Raw genomic sequence first — 13,930 nt, forward strand, 5'->3', positions numbered from 1 at the left:
TGCAACCTCCGCCTTCCGGGTTTGAGCAATTCTCCTGCCTCAGCCTCCTGAGTTGCTGGGATTACTGGTGTGCGCCACCACACTTGGAAAATTTTTGTATTTTTAGTAGAGATGGGGTTTCACTATGTTGGTCATGCTGGTCTCGAACTCCTGACCTCATGATCTGCCCACATCGGCCTCGGAAACTGCTGGGATTACAGGCGTGAGCCACCATGCCCAGCCACCTGATTCATTTTTTGATTAAAATTGTTATTACAGTAGGAGCTACTCTTGGATGTTTAAAATAAGAGAGGGTCTGGATGAGGGTCTAGCTACATTAAATTCTTTTTTTTTTTGAGACAGTCTTGCTTTGTTGCCAGGCGTCAGGCTGGAGTGCAGTGGCGCGATCTCGGCTCACTGCAATCTCCGCCTCCCAGGTTCAAGAAATTGTGCTGCCTCAGCCTCCCTAGTAGCTGGGACTACAGGTATACACCACCATGCCCAGCTAATTTTTGTATTTTTTAGTAGAGACGGGGTTTCACCGTGTTGGCCAGGATGGTCTCTATCTCTTGACCTCGTGATCTGCTTGCCTCAGCCTCCCAAAGTGCTGGGATTACAGGCGTGAGCCACCACGCCCAGCCAAAAAAATTTTTTTTTAAAGAAAAGAAAGGGTGTGGTTTAGACACTTAGATAAATGTCTTTGCAACAAAGTACACGGTAAACATCACACAGCCTAGGTCGGTGATATCACTCTTTGGAGACCCAGGATTTGGTGTGGGCTTTGCCCAGAGCTCTGAGATCCAGTCAAAAGATACAGACTAAATTTAAAACTACCCATCTAAATAAAATTGGTCTCCTTGTATAATCCCATGGTAGATTTCTATAACTTTTTGTTTGATTTGCTTTTTTTTTTTTTTTTGAGACAAGGTCTCCCTCTGTTGCTCCGGCTGGACTGCAGTGGTGCAATCATGGCTCACTGCAGCCTCGACTTCCCAGGTTCAAACAATCCTCCCACCTGAGCCTCCCAAGCAGCTGGGACTACAGGTGTTTGCTACCATGCCCGGCTAACTTTTATTTTTATTTTTTTGAAGAGCCAAAGTTTCATCATTATTGCCCAGGCTGGTCTTGAACTCCTGAGATGGGAGGAGGTCAAACCATCCTCCCATCTCAGCCTCCTAAAGAGTTGGGATTACAGGTGTCAGCCACCACGTTGGCCGTGGCATCCATTTTAAATCTCTCTAACACACCCAGACTCTTTTCTCTCTCTCTGTACTTTGAGCTATACCTTTTTGCTATCTGATTTTCATCTAAGAGTTGTTTATTTAGTATGCAAATTTAGGTCTATCTAGCTGACAGTTGCTGAGGCTAAAGAAACAGGTTATCCAGAAATGAGGGGTTGGGCTGGGCGTGGTAACCAGCACTAATTCCAGCACTTTGGGAGGCTGAGGTGGGAGGATTGCTTGAGCCCAGGAGTGACATCAGCTTGGGCAACATAGTGAGACCCCATCTCTACAAAAAATAAAAAAATCAGCTGAGTGTGGTGGCATATACCTATAGTCCAAGCTACTTGGAAGGATGAGGTGGGAGGATCACTTGAGCCTGAGTCAGGAGTTGAGTGGTTGAGGCTGCAGTGAGCCATGATCACACCATTGCACTCCTACCTGGGCAACAGAGTGAGACCCTGTCTCAAAAAAAGAAAAAGAAAAAGAAATTTGAAGTCTTGGCTGGGTGAGGTGGCTCACACCTGTAATCTCAGCACTTTGGGAGGCCAAGGTGGGCAGATCACCTGAGGTCAGGAGTTCGAGTCCAGCCTGGCCAACATGGTGAAACCCCAACTTTAAAAAATATATAAAAATAAATAAATGAAATTAGAAGTCTTAAATAGGAGGAAATAAAAAGGAAGTGTTAGGAATCTATAAGATCTACCTCTATCTGCCCAGGCGCGGTGGCTCACGCCTGTAATCCCAGCACTTTGGGAGGCTGAAGCGGGCAGATCACAAGGTCAGGAGATGGAGACCATCCTGGCTAAAACGGTGAAACCCTGTCTTTACTAACACCACAAAAAATTAGCAAGGCGTGGTGGCACGCGCCTGTAGTCCCAGCTACTTGGGAGGTTGAGGCAGGAGAATAGCTTGAACCTGGGAGGCGGAGGTTGCAGTGAGCTGAGATTGTGCCACTGCACTCCAGCCTGGGCAACAGAGCGAGACTCTGTCTGAAAAAAAAAAAAAAAAAAAGGAAAAAAAAAAAAGTCTGGGCGCAATGGCTCATGCCTGTAATTTCAGCACTTTGGGAGGCCAAGGCAGTGGATCATCTGAGGTCAAGAGTTCGAGACCAGCCTGGCCAACATGGTGAACAATGCTATCTCTATTTAAAAAAAGAAAAAAAAAATTAATATATTAAAAAATATCTACCTCTCTCTGTGTCTAACACATGTATATATTTGTGTCATGTATCTAATGTTACTCCTAAAAACAGATAAAAGAGCTCTAATGAAGTGACTTAAAGAAAAAAGTGCTGAAATCAGATACTTTATCAGAAAAATAGAGACTCTAAGTCCAAACGCTTTTTCAGGTTGACAACACTTGGGACCCCAGTTCACTTTGCCAAAAGGAAAACAACGGAGCTGGGAGCTGAGTCACGTGAGAAGCTGCCTTTCCTTTCATTCCTAAGCAGAGAGCTGCAGATAACAGGTTAAATAGCCCCGCAGCTGCTCTGTGTTCACCTTACCTTATGTAAAGCGCCAATTTATTGAGCTTGAGACAGTCACATACGTGACTATTCCCCTCCCTGCTCCTCTTCTCTCGGGACATGTAGATTCAGTAGTGTGACTGTACCCTCTTTCTTTTTCTTCCAGCTTCCAGTCTGCTTTTCCAATTTAAATACTGAAGACCTAAAATCATTTAGGGAGAAAGGCATGGACCCGTCTCCTCTTGGCATTGAGAACTGCCTCAGATACTGCCTTTTTTTTTTTTTTTTTTTTTTTTTTTAGACAGTGTCTCAATCTGTTGCCCAGCCTGAAGTACAGTGGTTCAATCTTGGCTCATTGCAACCTCTGCCTCCTGGGTTCAAATGATTCTCCTGCCTCAGCCTCCTGAGTAGCTGGGATTGCAGGCACCTGCCACCATGCCCAGCTAATTTTTGTAATTTTGGTGGAGACAGGGTTTCACCATGTTGGCTAGGCTGGTCTTGAACGCCTGGCCTCCCAAAGTGCTGGATTACAGATGTGAGCCACTGCACCTGGCCTAATACTTCTTGATTTATAGTTTCTTCACTTGCAAATGGGGACAATATCTACTTCCCAAGGACCATTAGAAAAATAAATTAAGGATTGTGTGAGATAATGCACTTGAAGTTGCTAGCATGTGATTGGCACGTAGTAGGTGCCCAAGAAACAATAACAGTAATAAAGCTAGAATGTCTAACAGCCACTGAGCCTCAGCAAGTACCAAACCACAGAGAAAGTGGGTACTGTTATTATGTCCATATTACAGAAAGGGAAACTGAGGCACATGAGATTGTCACTTGCCCAATTTCACCTAGGCAGTAAGAGGGAGGAACTGGCCGCAGAACCCAGGCAGCCTGCTCCCAAACCTGCAATCCAAAACAGGCTGAGCGCGGTGGCTAACACCTGTAACCCCAGCACTTTGGGAGGCTGAGGTGGGTGGATCAGTTGAGGTCAGGAGTTGGAGACCAGCCTGGGTAACATGGTGAAACCCCGTCTCTACTAAAAATAGAAAAATTAGCTGGGTGTGGCGGTGGATGCCTGTAATCCCAGCTACTCAGGAGGCTGAGGCAGGAGAATCACTTGAACCCAGGAGGTGGAGGCTGCAGTAAGCCGAGATTGCACCATTTTACTTCAGCCTGGGTGACAGAGTGAGACTCTGTTTCAAAAAAAAAAAGTTCCTTACCCAATAAATATACCCTATAAGTATATACACCTGCTGTGTACCCAACAAAATTTTTTAAACTTAAAAAAAATGAAAAACTTCCAAAACAGAGCAGTTCTGTATTGCCTTCCCCCATCAGCCTTTTATGACCTTTGGCATGAAGGGATGGGTGGATATGACCCCAGGGTACCAGGGTTCAAGTCCTGGCTCTATTGTTTCCTAGCTGTGTGGCAATAGGTAAGTTATTCTGCCTCCTGGAGCCTCAATTTTGTCATCTGTGAAATGGGAATGATAATGGTACTTCCCTTCTAGGATTAGGTGACTTGACAATGCATGTGTGGGAGACGCCTGGAATTGGCTGAGTGTTCAGTAAGTTAGTAACCATCATCGATCGTCATCATCATCATCACAGAACTGGAAGGTCTTGCATTTGAAAACTCTCCATGCCCCATGCCAAGACTCTTGTTTGTCCCTAGCTGTGTGGAGATCTTCTATCCACAGGGTGGCACACACACACACACACACACACACACACACACACACACACACTCACACACAGAGGCCTGGCCAACCCTCTCCCTGGCCTCCTCAACAAAGCTCTCTTGTCAGGCTGTCTGGGACGAGAATATTGATGAGCCAGAGGGCAAACAGGGTACAAACAGTGTGCTCAGCTGTCGTCCTCTGTGGGACAGGCTGTCCCCTCTTGCTGGTCCCCTCTTATCTTCCATGACACTCCCAGGCTCCCTCCGCAGTGGGGCATCCATGGGCGAGTTTTGGGGATGAGAGGTGGCAAACCTAGGGAGAGGTGGGGATGGTGAAGCTCACGTGGAGACAGAGCCTCCCTCGTGTGCATCTGAGTGTATACAGCTGGCACTCACTTTGCTGGAGCACCTGCTGGCACCCGATCCTTTATGTTTCCCAGGTGGGGTCTCCCATAAGCCCCAGACAACCAGGGGAATGGGCATTTTGAGTCCTATGGTACAGGTAGGAACAGGCTCAGAAGATGGGTAAAAGTGTCCCTGGGAACACGAGGTGACGAGTGCAGAAATGTCAGCCCAGGACTTCGGAGTCCTTTGAGGACATAGCGCCAGTGGAGAGGGTTGAGCAGGAAGCAGGTGGGCGATCCTGCCTGCCTGGTCACATTCAGAGGCCCCAGACTTAGACTTTTGATGATATCTCCACGCGAGGTTACCCACGAAGTCAGAGAGTTCAGACTGAAGAAAGACAGCGATTCACTATCTTACAACGCCAAATTAACTGACATGCCAGTGTTATGATTGGATATGGGAGAGGAGGTGGATTTGGAGCTACAAGTGGTAGGGACGAGATGACAAACTCTCTAGACCTCTGTATATTGTTCCATTTGCTTCACCAAGAATGTATCCGGCTGGGCGTGGTGGCTCACACCTATAATCCCAGCACTTTGGGAGGCCAAGGTGGGAGGAGTTGGTTTGGTTCTTACGTCATTGGTGGGTACACAGTAGATGTATATACTTATGGGGTATATTTATCAGGAGGAGTTCAGTTGTGCCCAAGAGTTCGCGACCAGCCTGGGGAACATGGGAAACCCTGTCTCTACAAAAAATACAAAAATTAGCTGGTGTGGTGCTGTGCGCCTGTAGTCCCAGCTACTGGGGAAGGTGAGGTGGGAGGATCACTTGAGCCTGGGAAGTGGAGGCTGCAGTGAGCCAAGATTGCACCACTGCACTCCAGCCTGGGTGACGGCGCGAGACCCTGTCTCAGTTTAAAAAAAACTGTATCAGAGCTGAGTGGTGACGTGCACTTGTCCACTCAGGAGGCTGAGGTGGGAGGATCACCTGAGCTCAGGTGTTCAAGGTCAACCTGGGCAACATAGCAAGAGTCTATCTTTAAAAAAAGGAATGTATCGGCCGGGCGCGGTGGCTCAAGCCTGTAATCCCAGCACTTTGGGAGGCCGAGGCGGGTGGATCACGAGGTCAAGAGATCGAGACCATCCTGGTCAACATGGTGAAACCCCGTCTCTACTAAAAATATAAAACATTAGCTGGGCATGGTGGCGCGTGCCTGTAATCCCAGCTACTCAGGAGGCTGAGGCAGGAGAATTGCCTGAACCCAGGAGGCGGAGGTTGCGGTGAGCCGAGATCGCGCCATTGCACTCCAGCCTGGGTAACAAGAGCAAAACTCCGTCTCAAAAAAAAAAAAAAACAAAAACGCAAAGGGGGGAAGAGACAAAATATATATCACTGTCTTTGATATCCTGTTTTGGATTATGCTTTTTAAAGTAACAACTCGATTGAGATATAATTCATGTACCAATACAATTCACCCATTTAGAGTATTAATTTCAGAACTTTTTCATCACTCCAAAAAGTCTTTCTGTATCCTTCCCTCCCCACCCCAGAACCCTGGCAACCAGTCTGTATTCAGTCACTGTGGATCCGCCCTGTTCTTTTTTTTTGAAACGGAGTCTTGCTCTCTCTCGGTGTGATTGGTCTTGGCTCACTTCAACCTCCGTCTCCCCGGTTCAAGCGAGTCTCCTGCCTCAGCCTCCCAGATAGCTGGAATTACATGTGTGTACCACCATGCCCCGGTAATTTTTGTATTTTTAGTAGAGATGGGGATTTGCCATGTTGGCCAGGCTGGTTTCGAACTCCTGACCTCCAGTGATTCACCCACCTTGGCCTCCCAAGTGCTGGTATTACAGGTGTGAGCCACTGCGCCTGGCTGCCCTCTTCTTTTGTCATTTGGTATAAGTGGAACCACACAGTGTGTGGTCTTTGTGTCCAGCTGCGGTCACTGGTGTCATGTTCTCACGATTCATCTGTGTTGTGGCATGTACCAGGCCTCCATTTCTTCTCATGAATAAATATTATTTCATCCTGTGGATAGACCACATTTTGATTACCTGTTCATCAATTCATGGACATTTGCTATCTGGGTACATCTTAATTTTTTCTTTTTGAGACAAGGTCACACTCTGTTGCCCAGGCTGGAGTAGTGTCATGATCATGGCTCACCGCAGCCTCAACCTCCCAGGCTCAAGTGATCCTTCTGCCTCAGCCTCTCAAGTGGCTGGGACTACAGGTGTGTGCCACCCCAGCCTGGAGTGCAGTGGTAAAATCTTGGCTTACTGCAGCCTTGACCTCCTGGACTCAAGTGATCCTCCCACCTCAGCCCCCCCAAGTAGTGGGGCTACAGGGACTTGCCACCAAGCCCGGCTAATTTTTTTTGTAGAGACAGGGTTTCACCATGTTGCCCAGGCTGGTCTTGAACTCCTGGGCTCAATGAATCCACCTGCCTTGGCCTCCCAAAATGCTGGGATTACAGGCATGAGCCACTGAGCCTGGCAACATCTTAATTTTTAAATATACCAAAAACAAAACAAAACAAAAAAACACCCTAAGAGGACTAGGGGCTTGCCCTAGGTCACACTGGGGAGAAAGGGGACAGAACCAGGTAGAGTGGCCACGTGATGGGGGCATTCTGACCAGTCCATCAGCTGCTGAGGGGTCTCAGGGAAAGGCTTGAACCTCAGAGGGATTAGTTCATACCTGTGATTGTAGCATCCCAGGCTTGTTCATTTCCAGAGAGCAAGCAAGGCACTTTCCTGAGAGGCTGTATAACTTTGTGGCAGACAGCATAGGCTGTGCAGTCAGACAGGCCCAAGTTCAAATCCAACTGTTGCCATCAACTTGCTGTGTGACCTTCGACAAGTCACTTAACCTTTCTGTGCTTTGGTTTCTTCAACTAGAGGAGTATCCACCTCTTAGATTTGTTATGAGGCTTTAGTAGCTTCATTGAGGTAAAACTGTAAGGACAGTTTCCAGCACATAGTGAGCACTCTGATGGCCAGAGCAGGTGCGGTGGCTCATGCCTGTAATCCCAGCACTTTGGGAGGTCGAGGTGGGTGGATCACTTGAGCCCAGGAGTTTGAGATCAGACTTGGCAACATGGCAAGACCTTGTCTCGGCTGGGCGCGGTGGCTCACGCCTATAATCCTAGCACTATGGGAGGCCGAGGTGGGTGGATCACCTGAGGTCAGGAGTTCAAGATCAGCCTGGCCATCAGGGTGAAACCCCATCTTAAAAAAAAAAAAAAAAAGACCCTGTCTCTACAAAAAATACAAAAACATTAGCTAGGCTTGGTGGCAAGTGCCTGTAGCCCCTACTTGGGGGGCTGAGGTGGGAGGATCACTTGAGCCCAGGAGGTCGAGGCTGCAGTGAGCCAAGATTGTACCACTGCACTCTAGGCTGGGGAACAGCGTGACAGGCTCTGCCTCAAAAAAAAAGAGAGAGAGAGATGGATATTTTGACTTTTTGGTCTGAAGGCATTCATGTCTGTAGCTCTGAGTGTTGGAGCACAAGGGTGCTCTTGTCTCACCTAGCTTTCCTTTAAAAGGTCTTGGATGACTGGGTGCCTGTAATCCCAGCACTTTGGGAGGTTGAGGCAGATGGATCACCTGAGGCTGGAAGTTCAAGACTAGCCTGGCCAACATGGTGAACCCCCCATCTCTACTAAAAATACAAAAAAATTAACCAGGCATGGTGGCTCATGTCTGTAGTCCCAGCTACTCAGGAGGCTGAGGCAGGAGAATCAGTTGAACCTGGGAGGTGGAGGTTGCAGTGAGCAGAGATCACACCAGGACACTCCAGCCTGGGTGACAGAGTAAAACCCCAACTCAGAAAAAAAAAAAAAAAAAAAGAAAAGAAAAGTCTTAGGAAGCAGGGAGGAAAGTGCAAGTCACCTTCTTCCCATTTCATAGATGGACACACTGAGAACCAGCTCCATCTAAACAAGCCTGAAATCCCAGGAGGCGGATGGTGACATCCGGCCAGGGAGCTTTGTCAAGTGCCTCTGTCATCTCCACTTCCTGGTTCAGTTACATCACACCTTCTGGGGAAGTGTCCTGGGGGATAGCCAGATCAGCGTGTCCTTGCTTGCAGGAGGTGGGTATTCTGACGGTTGTTTTCACAGCTGGGGAGGACAGGCAGCTCTCACCTCTGTTTGCCCTCCCTGGCCAGCGCAACCAAACCCTGAGTCTCATGATTAACTAAGGTCTCAGACCTCAGGCTGAAACTGCTGCCCTGCTGTGTGACGTTGGGGTGGTGGTCACCTAACTTCCCTTAGCCTCAGTTTCCTGTCCCGAGAGATGGGAACAATGATGTCTACAGGGTATTGCAAGGCTTAGAGACAATGGCAGCCTAGGGCCAGGCACCGAGTAAGGACTCAAAGAATAGCAGCTGCTATTTTTTATTTCATTTTATTTATTTATTTTTTTGAGACGGAGTCTCACTCTGTTGCCCAGGTTGGAGGGCAGTGGCACGATCTTGGCTCACTGCAGCCTCTGCCTCCCAGGTTCAAGCGATTCTCCTGCCTCAGCCTTCCAAGCAGCTGGGATTACAGGTGCGCACCACCACGCCCGGCTAATTTTTGTATTTTAAGTAGAGATGGGGTTTTACCATATTGGCCACGCAGGTGTGTGGTGGCTAACACCCGTAATCCTAGCACTTCGAGAGGTAGAGGCGAGTGGATCACCCGAGGTCAGAAGTTCAAGACCAGCCTGGGTAACACAGGGAGACTCTGTCTCTAAAAAATAAAATCAGCTGAGTGTGGTGGCATGCACCTGTAGTCCCAGCTACTCTGGAGGCTGAGGTGGGAGGATTGCTTGAGCCCAGGAGATTGAGGCTGCAGTGATTCGTCATTGTGCCTCTGCACTCCAGCCTGTGACACAGTGAGACCCTGTCTCAAAGAAAAAAAACTCCTCCTATGGTTGGCTTGGCCTACACCTGGGAATGAGGATGGCCAGCCTGTGAGGCTAAAAGCAAGCTGGAGTCCTCCAGGCCTGACTTCTCTCTGTCGTAATTTTTGCAAAGGAAGTTTCAGCCACCGTGAATTCTTTGAGCTCAGACACTGTGGCTATGAATTTCTGCCTCTTGGGACAAGAGCATCCAGGTTGGATGTGGGGTCCCTGGAAGATTGGTCCCATGGCCTATTTGCTGGGCGAGCTGGAGCAAGTTACTCAACTTTTTGTGCCTCAGCTTCTCCCTTGATCACCGATTCCTTTCCTTTTCAAAGGCAAGAGGACAGAGGGAGAGTTCCTCTGTATAAAGGTCTCAAACGTAAATACTTACGAGGGGCCAAGCAAAGCGCAGCTAGGTGTTGGGACTGCAGTGGGGAGAAGGGAGGACAGTGACACACGTAGAGCCATGTCTCTCTGCAGAGGACAATGTGCCCCAGCTCCAGCCAGGGGGACTGTGACCTCCCAGTGTGAGACCCTCTCTGGTCTCTAGCAATGTGTCATCTTGGCCAGGGTTGATGAGTCTGAGAACGTAGCTAAGACGCTCTGTTGTATTGGGTGTTGGGAGACCTGCACCCAAATTCCACGCAGTTACTCCTCACTAGTTGGGCTGGCCCCCTGGCTGCCTGAGCCTCAGCTCTTTCACAATTTAGTGGAACTAAGCCTTCGGGGCTTGGGGAGCAGATGACACTGAGTCCAGTATTAAACCTGCAAATTGGGAAGGGCTAATCTCAGGCGTCAGAGGCTTGTCCCTCTTCTCCACGCAATTCCCTTGTCCTGGGAACAGGAAGGGCAGCCAGGGGTGAGGATGGTGTAATGAAGCTTAATGAATAACCCAGGGGACTGGTCAGGGTGGGTGTTTGGCGGCCCGAGGTGTCAGGGACAGGGGCTGGCTGACGAACATGGCTCTGGTGGGGACGGGTCAGTGACCTGGCCCACCTCTCCAGCCTCATCTGCTCTCTGATGCATGTGGCTTCCCCAGCCCATCCTCTTCCTCACCCAAGCCAGGCACTCTGCAGCCTGGTCCCTCTGGGTCTGAGCCCCGGGCTCTGCCACTGCTATGTGACCTTGGAAAAGCGACTTGGCGTCTCTGGCCCTATATCCACATTGGAGGGTTTATTATCATACTTTCCAGGCAGTTGTTTGCATTCTGTGACACAATGACGCCACGGTACTTCAAACACTCACGTGCCATCTTTGCAACTTTTGACATATTGTCCTGTGTCACTTCTTTTATAATAGTAATAAAAAGCAGTAGCAGCCAGGCGCGGTGGCTCACGCCTGCAATCCCACCACTCTGGGAGGCTGAGGCGGGCATTCACTTGAGGTCAGGACTTCAAGAGCAGCCTGGCCAACATGGTGAAACCCCGTCTCTACTAAAAATACAAAAATTAGCCGGGCGTGGTGGTGAGCTCCTGCAATCCCAGCTACTCAGGAGGCTGAGGCAGGAGAATCCCTTGAACCCATGAGGTGGAGTTTGCAGTGAGCCAAGATTGTGCCACTGCACTCCAGCCTGGGTGACAGAGTGAGTGAGACTCTGTCTCAAAAAAACAAAACAAAATAAAACAGAAGCGACAGCAGCAAACACAGAGCACTCCTACTGTTCTCACGTGGTACCTGCGTTAGCTCATTCACTCCTCACATCGACTGCTAGAGAAGCAGCATTTTATCCCCATCTTACATTTGAGGGAAAAGGGCACAGAGAGGTTAAGTGACTTACTCAAGGTCACACAGTCAGAAAGTGGCAGAGCAAGTATTTGTATCAGATCTTGGCTGCCGGGTCTTAGTTTTAACTACTAGTCATGCTGTGTGTTCATGCCAGAAACTACTACTATTATTATTATTACTACTAAAAAAACATATATATATATATTCTAAAGACAGAGTTTTGCTCTTGTTGCCCAGGCTGGAGTGCAATGGCATGACCTAGGTTCACTGCAAACTCTGCCTCCCCGGTTCAAGTGATTCTCCTGCCTCAGCCTCTTGAGTAGGCGGTATTACAGGTGCTCACCACCATGCCCAGCTAATTTTTTTTTTTTTATGGCAGCACTTTTATTTTTCCTTAACGCAATGATGTGTTGCTGGGACCTCATGTTCTCACATAACAGTAGAAAACCAAAATTTGTTGCCATCTCTTTAAAGAATCGAGAGTTGCGTACAAAAAGACCTTACATAAATGAAAAGGATGAATACATTTACAGGTGTAAATGCAAACTGCTTCCAACTCAAGGCAAGTAACAGGCCACGGTGCTCTGGCAGGAAAAATCAGCTGAGAAAGGAAACTGGGTCCTGTGGCTTGGACTTTCCAGCCTGGCAAGGGCTGCCAGTCTCTAGAGCAATCCCAGCACACTCAGCCCTGACACGTGAATACCCTGCACAGACAGGAGCCTGCTGGCCACGCAGACTCGCCAAGCCAGCCTTGTCTGCCATAAGCATGTTCTTACCTCAGCCACAAAGTGACCAAGCCACATGTACTAAGGGTTGAAGTCAAAGATATGTACAGGGTATTAAACAACTACCAAGGGGAACAGTTAACTTGAATACAAGGTCAAAATCAGCAACAAGTTCTACAATCCCGTGCTGATATCAGATACAAGCTTCAAGGACAAGTATTTTTCGAAGGCTTATTCCAGTTTCGTGAGGCTAGCATGAGGTGTATGCATTTGCCAGGGGCAAATTTATACTTCTGAATTAACCCATGCAGCAAATGCTACGCATCTGCTCGCAGTCCATTTAGAAGCATTTGTGGTGGACGATGGAGGGGCCAGACTCGTTGTACTCCTGCTTGCTAATCCACATCTGCTGGCAGGTGGACAGTGAGGCCAGGATGGAGCCACCGATCCACAGAGAGTACGTAACGCTCTGGGGGAATGATGACCTTGATCTTCACGGTGCTGGGCGCCAGGGTAGTGATCTCCTTCTGCATCCTGTCGGCGATGCCTGGGTACATTGTGGTGCTGCCGGACAGTACCGTGTTTGTGTACAGATCTTTGTGGATGTCCACGTCATACTTCATGATGGAGTTGAAGGTGGTCTCGTGGATGCCATGAGAGTCCATGCCGAGGAAGGAAGGCTGGAACAGCACCTCCGGACACCGGAACCGCTCGTTACCAATGGTGATGACTTGGCCGTCGCGCAGCTCATAGCTCTTCTCCAGAGAGGAGGAGGAAGCGGCTGTGGCCACCTCCTGCTCGAAGTCCAGGACGACATAGCACAGCTTCTCCTTGATGTCGCACACGATCTCCCGCTCCGCCATGGTGGTGAAGCTGTAGCCGTGCTCGGCGAGGATCTTCATGAGGTAGTTGGTCAGGTCCCGGCCAGCCAGGTCCAGACACAGGATAGCGTGGAGAAGGGCATAGCCCTCGTAGATGGGCACCGTGTGGGTGACCCCATCTCCAGAATCCATGACAATGCCAGTGGTGCACCCAGAGGTGTAGAGGGACAGCACAGCCTGGATAGCCACGTACGTGGCCGGGGTGCTGAAGGTCTCAAACACGATCTGAGTCATGCTCTCTCTGTTGGCCTTGGGGTTCAGGGGGGCCTTGGTCAGCAGCACGGGGTGCTCCTCCAGGGCCACACACAGCTTGTTGTAGAAGGTGTGGTGCCAGATTTTCTCCATGTCATCCCAGTTGGTGACGATGCAGTGCTCGATGGGGTACTTCAGGGTCAGGATGCCACGCTTGCTCTGGGCCTCATCGCCCACGTACGAGTCCTTCTGACCCATGCCGACCATCACACCCTGGTGCCGAGGGCGCCCAACAATGGAGGGAAACACGGCTCAGGGGGTGTCGTCCCCATCTTTGCACATGCTGGAACCATTGTTGATCACGAGCGCAGCAATTTCTTCTTCCACTGAGACCGGCGGAGGAGTGGGGCTGCAGAGAACGCAGTACGCGAGCTGGCGGTGGCGACTGAGAGCCCAGCTAATTTTTTGTATTTTTAGTAGAAATGGGGTTTCACCACATTGGCCAGGCTGGTCTCAAACTCCTGACCTCAGGTGATCCACCCTCCTTGGCATCCCGAAGTGCTGGGATTACAGGTGTGAGCCACTGGGCCTGGCCAATTTATATATATATATATATATATTCCTTTTCAAATATATATATAATCTATATATATATTCTCTTTCTCTCTCTCTATGTATATATACATAGATATATTTTTAGATGGAATCTTGCCCTGTTGCCCAGGCTGGACTGCAGTGGTGCGATCTCAGTTCACTGCAACCTCCGCCTCCTGGGTTCAAGCAATTCTCCTGCCTCAGCCTCCCGAGTAGCTGAAATTACAG

General features: G+C 49.2%; 1 pseudogene across 1 annotated transcript; it reads right to left on the reverse strand.

Moving 5' to 3' along the window:
• Window positions 1-11,685: 11,685 nt before the first annotated feature.
• Window positions 11,686-13,540, reverse strand: LOC116525054 (annotated as a pseudogene). Its single transcript, XR_004257566.1, has one exon. The product of XR_004257566.1 is annotated as an actin, cytoplasmic 2-like (transcript).
• Between the last annotated feature and the right edge of the window lie 390 nt (window positions 13,541-13,930).

This window comes from Sapajus apella, unplaced genomic scaffold, assembly GCF_009761245.1.
Source record: "Sapajus apella isolate SASKATOON/1434 unplaced genomic scaffold, GSC_monkey_1.0 scaffold2, whole genome shotgun sequence".
In the NCBI taxonomy this organism is placed as follows: Eukaryota; Metazoa; Chordata; class Mammalia; order Primates; family Cebidae; genus Sapajus; species Sapajus apella.